This window comes from Eubalaena glacialis, chromosome 4, assembly GCF_028564815.1.
Source record: "Eubalaena glacialis isolate mEubGla1 chromosome 4, mEubGla1.1.hap2.+ XY, whole genome shotgun sequence".
In the NCBI taxonomy this organism is placed as follows: domain Eukaryota; kingdom Metazoa; phylum Chordata; class Mammalia; order Artiodactyla; family Balaenidae; genus Eubalaena; species Eubalaena glacialis.
The window spans coordinates 172615817-172629925 of record NC_083719.1 but is presented as its reverse complement, the minus strand read 5'-3'; the positions used below and the strand labels follow the sequence as shown (position 1 = coordinate 172629925).

The window sequence follows — 14109 nt, the reverse complement described above, 5'->3', positions numbered from 1 at the left end:
TGTACGTGTATGTATTGCATATATTATATGTGTATGTATGTATACTGTCTATATACACACCTAAATATCTTTGTATGTGTGTATATATGTATGATATATATGTACCTAGGTGTGTATATTGCATGTTATACGTATGTGTACATACTGTATATATACAAACTATGCATTTTATATGTGTGTATGTATAGTGTATATGTCTGTGTGTATTGTATATATTATGTGTATATGTGTGTATAAATACTGTATATATACAAACTATGCATTTTATATGTATGTATATATGTATGTGTGTATTGTATATACTATATGTGTATATGTGTGTATGCATACTGCATATATACACAGCTGTATATTTTTGTATGCGTGTACATATGTACGTGTGTGTGTATATACACACACACACCCTATGGATTCTGTTTGTCTGGAGAACCCTCACTGATACGGACACTTATGACAATTGAGTACCTGCTCTTTGCCAGCCAGGGAGCCAAAGGCTTGTCCTTTCGGTGTCTCCCTTAAGTGTCACAAGTCCCAGGAGGGAAGGTGATGCGGCTCCTACCAGTTGAGGTGCCTCAGGGTCAGAGAGGTGCACAGGGCGGGGGGCTGGAGCCTGGTGGAGCCCAGGTGGAGTTCTAGCAGCAGTACAGCCTAGCAGTCCCACTTCCCCGGGTGCTTCTCACAAAGACGCCGAGGGAGAGACGGGATCTGAAGGAGGGGATGAGGAAGCTTCCGTGGGTCCGCAAGCCCAGACCAAGGCTGACTCGTCAAGTGTGTTAGAGGTCAGGACTGTGGTTACCCTGGGGGTGGGCTTACACAGAGCCATTCACATTCTGAAAAAGTATCCGTTCTGCTCGTGTTTGTATGTTTACCCCCCTCCCCCAAATCTTTTAAAAACAGATTCTCTTGGTTGCTGGGAACACACACGGGGAAGTTGTGTGTGAGGGGGTGTGATCCAGGGGACAGGGAGGAGAAACCCCCCACTCGTAGGGCCAGGAGTGGTTCAGCTTTGTGAGCTGAGGATGGCCCACGAGGTCCCAGAGAGAAGGGTCCCTGCTCCGTCCCTGCTCTGTGCACCCCATTCCCAGCCTGAGAAGCCCAGAGCCACCCCCCCCCCAACACACACACACCAGGGAGGAGAGCCAGTCACCCTGGCTCCCAGGCTCGGGCTCCAAGGCTCCCGGCACTAGGAGCTATTTTCAGCTTTCATGCCCTAGGACACGGCCAGAGCTATTGTCTCCGGAAACTCTCTGTCTGTCTCTCGCCCGCCCTCCCTCCCTCCCTCCTCCGCTTCTTCCCCTCCCGCTCCATCTGTCCTCCCCTCCACCCTGCATTTCTACACAGGATGGCTCACAGACAGCTGCTCCCCGTGCCCACCTGCCACCATTCGATGGATGTCAAAGCAAGCCCTGGGGACTTCCCTGGAGGTCCAGTGATTAAGACTCCGAGCTTCCACTGCAGGGGGCGCGGGTTCGATCCCTGGTCAGGGAAATAAGATCCCACATGCCGCACGGCACGGCCCAAAAAAATAAATGAATAAAAAATAAAGTTATAGTGATGAAACAGCCCTAGTGGTGCAAGGATGGGACGTATATCTCTATGGTATAGAATAAAGGTCCGGAAACAGATATATGAGAACTTGATATGACAGAAAGTGGGGAAATTAAGGAGTTTTCAATAAATGGCATTAGGACAATTGCATATCCATGTGGGAAAAAGTAAATTAGAAAAAAAAAAAGCAAGCCCTGGTCAGGTGTGACCTTGGGCCCAGGGCCATTGGCACACGTTGTCATGTGGGACGTTCTTCCTTCGACTCCTCCCTCCCTCCTGTGTCACTGTCACTTCCTCCAGAACCTTCCTGGACTCCCCTACACAAGCCCGGGGTGTGCCCTCACCCGCCCTGGATCACCAGAATCCCAATCCCGGCCCACCCTTCCCCGCCAGGTAAAGAAATGTGCATGGTCAATAAGACCGTAGGGGTCATTGGCCATTGCTATTGCAGCTGGAATTGTTACTGTGTTTAGATAGGGTGACCAACACCCGCCCCCAGTTTGCCCAGGACCGCTCAGGTTTGAGCGCTGGAACTCTGGGGAAACCCTCAGTCCCGGGGAACCCCAGAAGGCTGGTCAGCCTATTTAGGATGGATCTTTCACTTGATCTCCCAACCCCCGAGAGCCGGAAAGGGAATCTCCCCCCTCCTTCCATTGTAACCTTCATTCATTCATCCACTCATCCCTTTATTCAACTCCTTTATTCAGCAAGTATTTAGGAAGCATCTACTACACAGCAGACGCTCTTCTAGGTGCTGGGGACATAACAGCATCCCTGTCCTCAAAGAGCTCACGTTCTAACGAGGGCAGCAAACAGTAAACTGAGAAGGTGTGATTTATTACATGGGGATGATGTCTCGGAGACCACTGCAGGGCAGGGGAGGTGGGAGAGGAAAGGGGCAGTTCTAAATGCAGGCGCTGACGGGATTGGGGCAGACCTTGCCCTGGGCCAGGCTGGTTGCTTCAACACAGCTGTCCTCGCCCAGGGCCATCCTGCCCCCACCTCACCCGGTTCTTCCGTGATGTGTGGGGAAAATCTGTGGTTGTCACAACTGGGGGGGAGGGGACCTGGAATCAAATGGGTGCGGCCAGGGATGCTGCTAAACCCCACACAGTGCCCAGGAGGGGCCCTCAGCAGAGGATGACCCGCCCCGAATAACCCCAGTGCCGCGGGGGAGGCCCTGCACTAATGTGATTCAGACCCGCTGGTGCCCCCAGCTTCCTGCACAGGCAGGGGCTCTAACCGGGTCACCTCTGTATCCCGAGGTGACCTAGAGTGGGGCAGCCAGGAGGGCTGAGATGAGTATCGGGGGTGAAATGACAAATCTCTGTGCCCACTCTCCCCGCCGCACCCCAGGGGCGATGGCCTCTATCTCCTCCCTGTGCAGGTAGCTTTTCCCTGAGCCATTTCTTCTTGTCAAGGTCCCTGTCGCAGGTTGGGTTCCCCGAAGATGACGTTGAGAGCAAGGATTGGAGTGCAGGTGGTTGATGTGAGACGTGCAGGAACAGATACAGCTGCCATAGGGTCCCGCAATTCCACTCCTGGGCATAGATCCGGAGAAAACTCTAATTCAAAACTATACATACACCCCTAGGATTTCCCTGGTGGTCCAGTGGTTAAGACTCTGTGCTTCCAGTGCAGGGGGCATGGGTTCCATCTCTGGTCAGGGAACTAAGATCTCACATGCCGTGTGACAGTAAAAGAAGAAAGAAAGAAAAAAGAAAGAGAGAAACAGAGAAAGAGAGAAAGAGAGAGAGAAAGAAAGAGAGAGAAAGAAAGGAAGAAAGAAAGAAGAAAGAAAGAAAAGATACATGCACCCCAATGTTCATTGCAGCACTATTTACAATAGCCAAGACATGGAAGCTACCTAAATGTCCACTGATGGATGAATGGATAAAGAAGATGTGGTACATATATACAATGGAATATTATTCAGCCATAAAAAGAATGAAATAATGTTATTTGCAGCAACGTGGATGGACCTAGAGATTATCATACTAAGTGAAGAAAGTCAGAAGAGAAAGACAAATATCATATGATCTCACTTATATGTGAAATCTAAAATACGACACAAACGAACTCGTCTACGAAACAAAAACAGACTCGCAGACATAGAGAACAGACTTGTGGTTGCCAAGGGGGAGAAAGAGTGAGGGAGGGTTGGATTGGGAGTTTGGGGTTAGCAGATGCAAACTATTAAATGTAGGATGGATAAACTACAACGTCCTACTGTCTAGCACAGGGAACTATATTCAATATCCTGTGATAAGCCATAATGGAAAAGAAAAAAGTTTTATTTATAGGTTCCATCCCTAACTGAGCTGGCCCATCCCCTCCCATGGTTCTAAGTGCAGCCCGAGGCTGCACACTTCCCACCGTGGTCTTCAGCTCCAGAGCAAGCCATCTGCAAACCACCCACATCTTCCCAGGGGCTGGCAACTCTCCTTTGCTACTGATTCCAAGACACATCCAGATAGCAAAAATGTGACCATGAAAAGAAACTCAGGCATGTTCAAATCAGGGAAATAACATTCTTACCTCTGTTCAGTACTCGCTTAATTTTAGAATAGCTTAGAGTTACAGAAAAGTTGCAAAGATCTGTACAGAGTGTACAGAGTGCCGTGGACCCTGACCCAGTACCCCTATTTCCAACACGTTAGTACGTTAGTACGACATGTTTATCCAACTAAGGAACCAAGATGGATACATTGTTATTAACTAAAGTCCACACTTGATTAGAATTTCCCTAGTTTTCCCCTAACATCCTTTTTCTGTCCCAGTCTCCTCTGGGCTGTGACATTTCTCAGACGTCCCTGGGTTTTGATACCTTGAAAGTTTTGAGGAGGACTGGTCAGGTATTTTGTCCCTCAATTTGTTTGTCTGTCTGTTTTCTGATGTTTTTCTTATGGTTGGTCTGGAGTTATGGGGTTTGGGGCGGAAGATCCAGACAGAGATAAAAATGCCATTCTCCTCAGGTCACATCAAGGATACACACCATCAACGGGACTTATGACAAACGATTTTACCCTTGATCACCTGGTCAGTATCGTCTTTTTTTTTTTTTTTTTTGCTGCATTGGGTCTTCGTTGCGTGCGGGCTTCTGTAGTTGTGGCACGGGGGCTCAGTAGTTCTGGCTCCCAGAATCAAGAGCACAGGCTCAGTAGTTGTGGCCCACGGGCTTAGTTGATCTGCGGCACCTGGGATCTTCCCGGACCAGGTCTTGAACCTGTGTCCCCTGCATTGGCAGGCGGATTCTTTTCTTTTCTTTTTTTCTTTTGCAACCAAAACTTTAATCCCAAGGATTCTCACAAAACATATTACAAATGACAGCATGAAAAAAAAATTGCACAGTAACTCAAAGTTCAGCTCTACAATATACTCTTAATCTGGCAGGACATTGGTATCTTGATAATCTCAAATTTCCAAAAAATATTACAAAGAGCTATGTATTCATGTACAGCAATCACAGAGGGGACTTATGATCTAACTCAAAGGTAAACTAACTTCCTTGAAACTTCTTAGATTCTAAACTCCCTGGACAACCTCTTGTCTGGTGTGAAGACTAGTGGAATTTTAAAACCTCTAATCTAGGGTAAGGGTGCAGCTTTCATTTTTACCTGCTGGCTTGTGTTCACAGCACCTTTTAAAGACTGCTTGCTTAACTACAGCTGCATACCAAATCCCAGCTACAGAAAGTCTTTTCAATGTTTATCAGTGTTGTTTCCATAATAGTAAACATCACACTTTAGGTGGGCAGGAGTTTGAGTTTTATTATCAGTCTAGGCAAGACCAAAAATTCAAAGCAAATTCAACTTTGCTTAAGGGAACATTGTAAGGTAACAATTCTTCATATTACATGCCTCATATGACCCATTTCAAACCAGAGAGATTGACACCTTTATGTGTCACTGTCCCAAGAGACAAACAAATGTGAACAACTAAAACATTTAAAAAGTGCACCAAGCTTCACAAGTCTCAAACAAAACTTGAATTTTCTGTACATACTCCTGCCAAATGAAGTTATTGCCTGTACACCACTCCTCTTGCAAAGTGGTCTTCTATTTCATTTATTTGACCTAGATCGGCTAGGAGACCTAGAGAAAGATCGGGACGGCTTGTGATTTCTCTCCTGGGACAGTGATCTCTCTCTTCTCCTATATCTAGAAAGGGACCTGCTCTGGCTGACGGAGAAGGCTCTCCATCTTGGAGATGTGTGGGAGGTGGAGGACTCCTCCTCCGATAATCATCTCGAGGGCGACGACCCCAAGAAGGAGGCGGTCACGATTTCGACTTCTCTTTTCCCCATTCGACAGGTCCACTCTCACTCGGCAGCCACATAGTGTTCTCCCATCCAGTTCTCGGACAGCATCGGCTGCACCTCGGGGATCTTCACATTCAACAAGAGCGAAGCCGGGAGGGTTTTTAGCAACCCACACACTTCAGAGTGGTCCATAATAGCCTAAAGCTCGTTCCAATTCAGCCTTGTTACCACTGTTTCCAAGATTCCCTACATAAACTTTACAGTCCAAAAGACAGGAATCACGATGCAAGACCCTCGGGGCTCCTGGGTTTCACGGGCCTCAGGGTGGTCCCGGGCCTCTAGAATCTGGCAGCTGATCTGCTCGCACAAGCTGTCCTGTGGGGATGCTTTTCCCCCTATGTGTCCAGCCCGGGGCCCTGCTGTCTTGGCCCGGCCTCCCGGGTGAGAGGGTGAACCCCAGCTCCCTGGAGCAGACACTCAGAGCCCTGGTGACCGGACTCACAGCTGACGGGGCTGGAGCGGTGGCTGGACATGTGTGGCCAGCCTGGTGGTGTTTGGCCCCGTCTGCAGTTCCAGTTCCAGCTGAGAAAGAGCCTCCCTGTGCTATTTTCTCCTGGTTGTGTAAGGATCCCCGGTGTCATTTGACAGAAATGTAGATGGTGTGTTCTTTCTCTCTTTTCTCCCTGCTTCCTCTCCTCCCTCTCTCCCTCCCTCTCTCCCTGTCCCTCTTTCCCTGTTCCACTCTCCCTCTACCTCTTTCTCTCTCCCTCTCTCTCTCTCCCTCTCTCTCTCTCCATCTGTCTCTCCCTCTCTCCCTCCCTCTCTCTCTTTCCTCTCCCTCTCTCCGTCTCCCTCTCCCTCTTCCCTCTCCCTCTCTCCGTCTCCCTCTCCCTCTTCCCTCTCCCTCTCTCCCTCTGCCTCTTTCCTCTCCCTCTTTCCTCTCCCTCTTTCCTCTCCCTCTTTCCTCTTCCTCTTTCCTCTCCATTTTTCCTCTCCCTCTCCCTCTCTCCCTCCCTCTCTCCCTGTGCCTGTTTCCCTGTCCTTGTTTCCCTGTTCCGCTGTGCCTCTAGCTCTTTCCCTCGCCCTCCCTCCCTCACTCTCCCTCTCCCTCCACCTCCTTCCCTCTCTGGAGAGGGAAGGAGGTGGAGGGAGAGGGAGAGAGAGCAGGAGAGGGAGGGGGAGAGGGAGACAAAGGGGGGGGAGAGGGAGAGAGAGATAGAGGGAGGGAGGGAAAGACATCTCTCCCTTCCTCCCTCTATCCCTCTCTCCCTCCCTCTCTCCATCTCCCTCCCTCCCTCTCCCTCTCCCTCCCTCCCTCTCCTCCCTCTCCCTCTCCCTCTAACTCTCCCTCTCCCTCCGTCTCTCCATCTCCCTCACTCCTTCCCAGAGAGGGAGAGATGAGACGGAGGGAGAGGCAGAGACAAGGGAGAGGAAGAGAGGGAGAGGGAGAGGGAGGGGGGAGAGAGGGAGAGAGAGAGATGTCTCTTCCTCCCCCCCTCTCCCTCTCTCCTCCTTCTCTCCCTTTCTCCCTCACCCTCTCTCCCTCTCCCTCCCTCCATCACTTTCCCTCCTTCTCACTCTCTCTCCCTCTCTCCCTCCCAGAGAGGGAGAGACAGAGGGAGAGGGAGAGGGGGGAGAGAGGGACACGGAGAGGGAGGGAGGGAGACAGAGAGGGAAGCAGGCACCCTCTCTCCTTCTCCCTCTCCCTACCTCCTTCTCCGACTCCCCGTCTCCTTCGTTCCCTCCCTCTCCTCTCCCTCCGTCTCTCCCTCTCCCTCCCTCCCTCTGGGAGAGGGAGAGGAAGAGAGGGAGGTGGAGGGAGAGGGAGAGATGTCTTGCCCTCCTTCCCTTCCTCTCTCCCTCTCCCTCCCTCTGTCTCTCCCTCTTCCTCCGTCTCTGCCTCTCCCTCACTCCCTCCCAGAGAGGGAGAGACGGAGGGAGAGGCAGAGACGGAGAGAGAGAGAGGGAGAGGGAGAGGGAGGGGGGAGAGAGGGAGAGGGAGAGGGAAGAAGGAGAGAAGGAGGAGAGAGGGAGAGGGAGGGAGGAGGAGATCTCTCTCTCTCTCCCTTTCTCCCCCCTCTCTCTCCCTCTCCCTCTCTCCCTCTCCCTTGTCTCTGCCTCTTCCTCCATCTCTCCATCTCTGGGAGGGAGTGAGGGAGATGGAGAGACGGAGGGAGAAAGAGAGTTGGAGGGAGAGGGAGAGGGAGGAGAGGGAGCGAGGGAGAGGGAGAGAGGGAGGGAGAGAGGGATAGAGGGAGGGAGGGAGAGACGTCTTTGTCTTTCCCTCCCTCCCTCTATCCCTCTCTCCCTCTCCCCCCTCCGTCTCCTGCTCTCTGTCCCTCTCCCTCCACCTCCTTCCCTCTCCGGAGAGGGAAGGAGGTGGAGGGAGAGGGAGAGGGAGCAAGAGAGGGAGACAGGGAGGGAGAGAGGGAGAGGGAAAGAGGTAGACTAAGAGCAGAACAGGGAAACAGGGACAGGGAAAGAGGGAGAGGGAGAGAGGGACAGGGAAAGAGAGACAGGGATGGAGCGAGGGAGAGAGGCAGAGGGAGAGATGGAGGGAGAGGGAGAGTGAGAGGCAGGGAGGTAGAGGGAGGGAGGGAGGGAGACAGAGAGGGAGACAGAGAGGGAGAGAGGGAGAAGGGCTGATGGGGGCTCCCTCCCCCTCCCATCCTCTCCCCACTGCTTTCTCTTTTTTGTGCTTCAACAAACACCAGGCGCCTTTTAGATCAGCCCTGAAGTCAACGTTGATGCTTGGATGGCCTGACCTCCCCACTGCCTTCCAGCCCGGGACCACAGCTGGGAGATGAAGTCTGCGGGGCCCTGGGCGGCAGCGGCGGGCTGCACAGGCACCTCCTCTGACGCCCAATCTCTCCTCATTTACGAGGCAGCCGCCAGCTCCCCTCCCTGATTCCCCAAGATTTGGGGCCTTTTTAATATGTGTCGATAATGCCATGAGCTACTATTTAACTTTTCCACGAGGACCCATCTCCCGAAATGCAGTGGTTTTCAGCCTTGGCTGCACTAGAGAACCCCCAGGGAAGGGAGAGACATCTGTACCTCCCTCTCTCTCCCTCTCCTTCCGTGTCTCCTTCTGGCTCTCTCCCTCTCCTTCTCCCTCTCCCTCTCCCTCTCCCTCTGGGGTGACGCTCGATGAGCTCAGATTCGCAGATGTTCCCCCCATCCCCTCTCTGTGCCTTGCGTGGGGTCTGGGCCTTCTTACTGTGGCCCGGGTACGGCCTTGACATTCAGACATCGGTTCCTGGCCTTGACATTCAGACATCGGTTCCTGCAAGGACACTTGCGTTTGGTCCATACCGCGTGTGGCTGCAGTCTGTGCTTCTCCCGTTCAGCATCTTCAGTAGATGGGGGCTGTGCACGAGCCCTTCATCTTCCCCGCAGACACCACTGGTGCTTGCTCGGCCTCGCGGGTGATGCGGGGGGCACGGGGGACAGTCCTGTGTCCCCACCTTCTTGGGCTGCAGACAGGCCACGTTGGTCCTGTGGTGACTGGGGGCTCCCAGGAGAACCCCACCGCAGACCCGGAGAGGTGGCCCCAGAGAAGGTGGCGTATGCCTGGGGCCGGGCCTCACCAGCCAGCCACGGGCCACCTGCAGCAACAGGCCTCTCGCCGTGCGGGGGCTGGGTGTTCGGGCGCCGTGGGGATGAGCTGCTGTCTGCACGGCAGCCGAGTTTGTATTGTTGAGCCCGGGGAGGCCCCTGGGTGGCTCCTGGAGAGCCTGGTCACATTTCTTCCTGCCCTTGGCCTTAGAGCTCATCACGGTTCATGCCGTTTCTGGTTCCAAAAGGACCTGTGTTCATAAAGACCACGTGTTAGGACAGCACCAAAGTGTCTACAAATCCGGGCCAGGAGGAGGAGGGAGGGGGATTGGCTGTGCCCGCCAGTGGCCTGAGAGCCCTGCCCGCCTGCGGAGACCTGGCCCGGGGCCCGTGGGGAGGGCGTGGCCCACGGTCCCCAGCGCTGGCCGTCTCTGGGTTCCAGGAGAACTGCGCAATCCTCGGGGAGCTGGTAAGGCTGCAGGCTCAGAAGTCTCGCCTGCTGGGGTTCAGCACGCATGCCGACTCCATGCAGGAGATGAACATGGCCAAGACCAGCCAGGTGGTGGCCACTTTCCTAGGTAACCCCGCCTCCCCGAGTCCCAGTGGGGACAGGGGTCAGGCGGACCTTGACTGGACGTGGTGCTGCCTGAGACCCCACTGTGTCAGCCCTTGGGGGTCGCCTTCCCCAACCCTTCATTCTGCCTCGAGGGGCGTGGGGTGGGGGGCGGCTGGGGGCCTGCCACAGGGACATAGCCGAGCCTCTCCCCTCCGCCCGCAGATGAGCTGGCCCAGAAGCTGAAGCCCCTCGGGGAGCAGGAGCGGCCGTGATCCTGGAGCTAAAGAAGGCCGAGTGCCAGAGGCGGGGCCTGCACTTTGACGGGCCCATCAACGTCTAGGACCTGCGCTACTACATGAACCAGGGGGAGGAGACGCGCTACCACGAGGACCAGTACCTGCTCAGTGAGTCCTTCCCCATGCAGGTGGTCACGCGCGGGCGGCTGGGCATCTCCCAGGAGCTGCTGGGGCTGACCTTCGACCTGGAGGAGGGCGCCAACACGTGTCACGAAGATGTGAGGCTCTACACGGTCCGGGACGCAGCCTCGGGCAAGGTCATCCATCGGCAAGTTCTACCTGGACCTCTACCCTCGGTGCATGCGTGGGGGAACCTGTCGGCCGTGGGCCGGAGCTCCTCTGTGGAAGCGGGGCCTCACCCGCGTCCCTCCCCAGGGAAGGGAAGTCCGGGCACATGGCCTGCTTTGGCCTGCAGCCGGGCTGCCTGCAGCAGGATGGGAGGCGCCAGATTGCCATCGCGGCCATGGTGGCCAACTTCACCAAGCCTACGCCCAACGCGCCATCCCTGTTGCAGCATGATGAGCTGGAGACCTACTTCCACGAGTTCTGGCAAGCGATGCACCAGCTCCGCTCCCAGGTGGGTGCGGGCGCGGGGCTGCAGGCAGGGGGCGGGGAGGGCCCGGGCTCTCCCGTGGTCCTCAGGCAGGCCCTCGCCACAGGATTCTTCCGCTGATGTCACCCCGCACGAGGCGACGCCCTCGGTGTCAGTTTCCATCATCAAACCCCACGCACTGGGCGCGTAAACAACGGAAGTGGATGTCCTCGAGACTCTGGAGGCTGGAAGCCCCAGATCAAGGAGTCAGGACTGGTTCCCTGCATGTTAAATACATGTATTCAAGAGTCGCCTTTAAAAAAGACAAAGGAAAAGAAAGGCACGTTGCCTGCGACTCTGGTGACAGCCGGTAATAAGAACCAGAGGGTAGGCTCTGGGGCCGGGAGCGCCATGCACTGTGAGGCCCTGGGGTGGCTGCCAGTCTCGGTGGAGGCTCAGCAAGTCCCAGTAACTTCCCCACGGGGGGGTCCCCAGCTGAGTGTCTGGGCCCAGGACCCAGTGCTCGTTCAGTCTTCCTGCGGTCAGCCCTTCGTCCTGAGAGCGATGCTCTCACAGGCTGCACCGGAGAGCGTGGGGGCACTTTACTGAGCTGTGCAGCCGTCACTACTGCCCTGTTTTGGAACATTTCCCTCACCCGAAAAATGTCCCTCACGCCCTTAGTTATCATTCCCTCCCCTCCTCTGCCCCTGACAACAAGGAACCCACTCTGACTCTGTGGATCTACCTGTTCTAGACGTTTCCCCACAGTGGGGTCACACCCTGTGTGTCCTTCTGTGTCTGACTTCTCTCGCTGAGCATCGTGTTCTCAGGATGCATCCACGTGGCAGCGAGTGTCAGGGCTTCACACTTTTGCGTGGCTGAGGGCCGGAAAAAAGACAAACGAAAAGAAAGGCACGTTGCCTGCGACTCTGGTGACAGCCGGTGATGAGAACCAGAGGGAAGGCTCTGGGGCCAGGAGCGCCGCGCCCTGTGAAGCCCTGGCGCTGCTGCCAGTCTCGGTGGGGCACGGGCAGCGCCGTCCCCCAGGAGCTGCTGGACAAGCTCATCAAGTCCCGGCTGGCCAACCCCGGTGCGGCCAGTCTGAGGGAAAGGAAAGGGGCTCCCGGACCGCCCGGCTGGAAAACGTGGCCTGGACACAGTGCCAGCCCCCCGTCTCCTTCCTCCCGCCCTCCAGGCCTCTTCAACCTATGCCAGATCGTCCTGGCCAAGGTGGACCAGGCCCTGCACATGCAGACGCCCTCAGACCCGGCCCAGGAGAATGCCCGCCTCTGCCAGGAGATCTTCAGGGTCCCAGCCACGCCAGGTAGCCAAGCGCGCGCCGGGCCCACCTTAGCGGTCGGTTGGCGGCTACTGCCCAGGTCTAGAGGATCCTCTGGTGGTGTGTGAAGGGGGACCGACTGACGGGCTCTGGCCGAGGCCCGCTGACCTCTGGCCTCTTCCTGCCTCGGTTCCTGGGCTGGTCCCTCCAGCTGTGGCCCGCGGAGTCCGAGGGTGGGGTGGGCATATCTGCACGTGCTTTCTGGAGAGCCTGGAAGAGGCAGGAGAGGGCTTCATAACCCGGACGGAACACGTCGACGAGGTTTGCCCATGCGTGCCGGTGCGGAGACGCAGTTCACTCCCTCGTGAGCGCTTTCACCCGCGCTCTCCCCCTGCTGGAGGGCGAGCCCTGACTCATCCCTCGGAGCCTCGGGCAGCTGTCCTTGTAAGAGGCTCAGGGGTGAACCCTCGTGAGCTTCAGCAGAAAGTCGGCAAAGATTGATTTGTGTCCCTCCACTGGGTTGCCCGCAAGGTCCCCGTTTTCTAGAAGTGTTGGGCCAATCCTCCCTCTAGTGGCAGGGGACTCAGACAGGGCTGCTTTGAGGCCCCCGCTCTGGGGAAGGGGCACGGAGCGGCCAGGGGGCCGGGCAGGAGCCTCTCCGCGTGTGTCCCAGGGACCCACCTGCCTGCGACCTTCGGCCACGTGGCAGGAAGCTACGACGCCCAGTCCTATGGCTACCTGTGCAGCGAGGTGTACTCCGCGGACACGTTCCACACACGTTTCAAGCAGGAGGGCGTCCTGAGTGGCAAGGTGAGAGGCCGACCTGCCGTGCAGACCACCACGGAGGTCCTTGGCCTGGGCCTAGATGCTTGTGCCGCCCGCCTGGGCCTGCCAGGCTCTGAGGGCCCTGCCCTGGACCCCCTGCTCCCCTGCCCTTTGTTGAGTCACAGCAGAGGTGGCCACACCCACACCCTCAGTGAAGGGGGTGCTCCACCCTCCTGCAGCCCCGCCCCCTCTCGTCAGGTTGCCATGGACTACAGAAGCTGCATTCTGAGGCCAGGGGGCTCCGAGGATGCCAAGGGCATGGTGAAGCTCTTCCTGGGTTGTGACCCCACGCAGGACGCCTTCCTCTGAGCAAAGGGCTGCAGGTTGAGGGCTGCAAGCCTCCTGCCTGCTGACGGCAGGAGGTTTTGCCCACCCAGGCGGGCTGGGTGCCTTAGCGCCCCGTCGGGGCGGGGGAGGGGCCGCGTGTCCTCCCAGCCCCTGAGTCCCCGGCGGCCGGCCTAGGCCAAAAGTCTCCACCTGGAAGTGTCTGGAGAGCCTGGCATCAAGGCTCCCCCTTGTTGCACTAATGCAATCCCTTCCTGGGGAGCTTTCCTGGTAACAAAACGGTTCTTTGAAAACGCAGCCATTAATAAAAAGACTCTACTCCTGGTCTCTGCCTGCCGTCCCTTCCGCCACAGGAGTGGCATGGGGGCCGTCACACTGGGGGGAGTTCTGACCTTGGTCGGGGATCAGTCCTGGGGCCGTGGTGACGCGTCTGGGTCACTGGGAGACGGCTGAGCTGTGGGGTGAGTTCAGACGGGGATGGTGCCCTGCACCCCGGCCGGGCAGGCTCTCCAGTGAGGGGGTGTCAGTTTCCTGCCGGCCTCTCGCCTGTCACTGCTTGGCATCTCGGGGGCTGTGATTGGCTGGAGCTGGTTCTGGCGGTGGGCACAGCTGCGGGAAGCCCGGCTGTGGCTGTCCCTGTCCCCGTGTCTTGTCCTCCTGCTCACGGCCGGCCGGCTGGCTCCCTCTGGTCATCGGCAGCTGCTGAAATCTGGACCACAGCAAGGGGCCGCCTTCCTGGGTCCTAGCGATTCTTCCCAAAGGCCTTAGGGATGTGTTTTGGTGGCAGTAGGAATTCAGAGAGGGTGCTGCACCACTGGAGCGGTAGGGTGGCTCTGGACCGTCCCGTGTGTCCTTCCCTGGCCTTTGAGCTCCTCGGGAGCCCTGCCTCCGGCCCTTCGCCCCCACAAAGGACGCCAGGCAGCGGAGCGAGGGTGCGGGTGGCACCCCGACCTTCTCCCCGTGGCCCAG

At 56.2% G+C, this 14109-nt stretch overlaps 1 pseudogene; it reads left to right on the top strand.

The window, feature by feature from the left end:
* The first annotated feature begins 9593 nt into the window (after positions 1-9593).
* Positions 9594-13208, top strand: LOC133090655 (thimet oligopeptidase-like; annotated as a pseudogene).
* The last annotated feature ends 901 nt before the right edge of the window (positions 13209-14109 follow it).